This window comes from Gigantopelta aegis, chromosome 5 (genome assembly GCF_016097555.1).
Source record: "Gigantopelta aegis isolate Gae_Host chromosome 5, Gae_host_genome, whole genome shotgun sequence".
Taxonomy (NCBI): Eukaryota; Metazoa; Mollusca; class Gastropoda; order Neomphalida; family Peltospiridae; genus Gigantopelta; species Gigantopelta aegis.
The window spans coordinates 8388826-8392472 of record NC_054703.1 but is presented as its reverse complement, the minus strand read 5'-3'; positions in this window follow the sequence as shown (position 1 = coordinate 8392472).

Here is a 3647-nt window from a genome sequence, read left to right as displayed (position 1 = left end):
TTATATTGTTAACTTTTGGAAACTAGATGAAAACAGAAACATAAAATGATATCTGGCCAAACAGAATTGTAATCGGCCTGAACGTGCAGACACACACATTACTCTACGAACAAGCTCATTATGCCATTGGTGTTACCGGACAAGTAGGATAATATTCAGCAGTGTGATTCGATTGATTTATAGTGATCAAGGCACATGGATGTGCTATTTGGGTGTCCTTAATAACATATTTAGAATAACTTTAGCATTACAAAGTATCTAAGGTTGTAATTGTGCATTATCACACAGCTATTCTATATGTGATTTAAATTATGCACTGTGACAGTTTTAATTATTTAAACAATGGAGCCCTACAAAATAAATGTCATCAAAATCATAAAGGTAGAAACTATGTTTTCCGTAATAAACAATTTAAATTTCAAAAATAAAGTTTCTTGAGAAAAGATAAAAATGTAAAACCAATGACAATTTGTAATGCCAGTGACATTTAAGACTGCGTCCTTGAAACACTTTATTCTTGAGACTACCACTATTTGCTAGCAAAATTATGTAATTAATATTTACTTAATTTATTTTTTATTATTATTTTTTTTCAGCCTACTAAGACCTATTAAAATAATTGTGTGTTTCTGGGAACGTATTGATAAAAGTTAAATACTGCCGGTCGCACAGTTTGAAAACAAATTGACTAAATTCAGCAACTGAATTTGTTTTTAAAATATTAAGTTAAAAATTCATTCATTCATGTATTTATGTAGTTATTTTCGTGCTCATATTAAGGCTCAATCACGGTGTCCTGAAACATAACTTAGTTCAGGTATCCAGAAACATAACTTAGTTCAGGTATGTGTTCAAATATACACCAGCAGTAGACCATACAACAAATGACTGTCAGTTGCAGATCTCCATATCTTTCTTTGAAGATTAACTTCATAAGTGGTATCGTTAAATCTATTTCACTGTATACTTTTTATTCCCCATAACGAGTAAAAAAAACCCATTAATCCTACTTTGCTTTCACGTAAGCGCTGTAAAAATCTACGCTAAATGTCCCATTGTTTTCCGAAAACAAAGACGCGTTGTAAATATGAGACGACTTTCTAATATGTCCAGTACATACAGTGTACAGAAAATCAAACAAATTATGTCGCAATTCAAGAAATAAATCATACGAACTACGTCATTATTCAAAAGAGTTAACTCTTGGTCTTTTTTTCTTTTTAACCAAAAAACTATTTTAATGCAGGATTTTCAATGTTTTTAAAAATACAATTTAAATAGTCTTTATTGGAAATGAAAACATATATAATATAATCTTCTAATATTTCACTACAACTTGGTAATATATTTTCGGTATGAGTTTAACTTTCCTTTATCATAAAGTTAACGTTTAGCACTTAAACTGTAACGGTTGGTAATTTAATTGCGTTCAGACACATATATTTTGAAAAATAGCCTTTCAACACATGCGTGGTTCGTCATTTTCAATTTTCAAAGCAACTAGCTACATGACAGATAAAATATATAAGTTGTTTTTAACTATGTACAGTGGACGAACACTTCGTTTAATGTTTTTAAAAGGAAACATTCAGTTTGTTGTGCGTTCCATTCCGGTCCGCGTTTTACCAACACTCATTACTACCAACACTTGTTGTTAATACAGATAGCCATTATGGTTATACCAGTGAATAGGTTGTAAAATATCAATTTTCTAATGAATTGATTCTTAATTAACAGAATTTATACACTCAACATTATTTACAATTGTTACGAATGAATTACGTGTCTACTATTCACTACAGTCGAGGTACAAAAATGCAGTATACCTTTTGCAGATTGAATATAATAATTAAAACACATTCTAACAATAGGGGACTTACAAATCATAAACAAAATGGAATGATTGATCGGGCACGTGTGAGGTCATGTAACACGCGCCAACTGTTAACTCATCTTCCTCTAATTTAAGTCAATTCCAACGAGTCAAGTGGACCCGATATCGGTAATTTTAAGGAAAAACGAAAAACGATATGGTAAACTTAATGGTTTTAGTAGAGGTTTGTAAAGTTTTGTATTGAGATGCCTACTTGTCTGAACTTTATTGTTAATGGAAATATTCACTAACTGTGAAGAAAACCTCACAAATGAATGACAAGCAGACGACAAAAAATAAGTATGTTAATTGCGCGAACCGTTTCGAAAAAACAACAACACAAAACAACAACAAAAAAACAACAACAACAAAACAACAACAACAAAATGATCAAAGCTGGAAGCATAACGCAGTTAGGGACGTTGACGATAAACTCTTTATATTCAAACACAACATTTATTTTACCGAAAGTGCCATTATGTAACTATGATGCTGCACATGTCCCTTTAATTTTCAAATCATCTTAAAAAACATGCTAAGCGTGGAAACACGGAATCTTATTAAAACGCATTGGCATTGGTGTTACTAATTGTCATTGGTGTTATCAGTACCTGGTAACACGAATGAGAGGTAACACCAATAATAAAATAAGTAAATAATTAATTTTTGCTCTCTAAAGAAACAGTTTAGAAAACTGAAAAAGTACATACTATAGCAGAAATACTATGTCTATAATAACGTACAAAAAGTTTCTTTAAATTATTATCCATTACATAAATACGATTGTAACACCAATGACTTTGAATAAACCTACTTTTTATTTTGACAACTCGTTCATTAGATCTAAACAAAACAACTCATAATTCTTCATACGTCTGCTGCTTTTAACAGATAGGTTTGATAGCCGATATCTACTGGTGGAATGTTTCATCCAGAGAGCATTAATTTTCTTTTGTTTTCTCATATACAGTAACACCAATAACATAAAAAATCAGGGACAAGCTAATTACCAGAGAAAAAAACAAAATGCTATGACAGGGTGATATTATTAATACGGTATCGTTAAAGACAACAAACTTAGTTTTCTATATATAAATAAAAGCAAATTGTGCAGGGACATGAATGTGACACTTTCTGTAGAATGACCCATCCTAACTGTCAGTTGTTAATCTGATCACATCCGTATAAGTCGGGAGTTGGGGAAAGTATGACGAAACCGTCGAGTTGGCCAACTTTCTGCTGGTAGTTGACAGTCTGTACCTAGCATTGCCCGTCCTCAAAAAGGTCGCTATTTTGTTTAACTAAAACATACTTAGGCACCCGTGCGGCAGATAACTTACGCGTCATACTGCAATAAACTTTAGGTTAACTCACATGTCATAGAACAATCCATTTCGCACGGTATGGACGACTGGCATATCAAAGACCGTGGTGTGTGCTATCATGTCTGTGGGATGGTGAATACAACAGATCCCTTGCTACTAATGGAACAATGCAGCGGGTTTTCTCTTCATGACTTTTTAAAATGACCATGTTTCACATGTAATAGCCGATGTTTAATAAATCAATGTGTTCTAGTGGTGTCGTTAAACAAAACAAACTTTTATCGTCTTTTTTTTGTTTTTTGTTGGACGGTATGGCTTTATCGGCCAGGCCTAAGTTCAGACATCCGTTTTTCGCTAACGTTTGCAAACTATTCTGACTGGTCCCCGAAGCGGTAATTATGTTTACTGTGTAGCGTAAAATACTGTCTGGCGAACATATTCGGCCGATT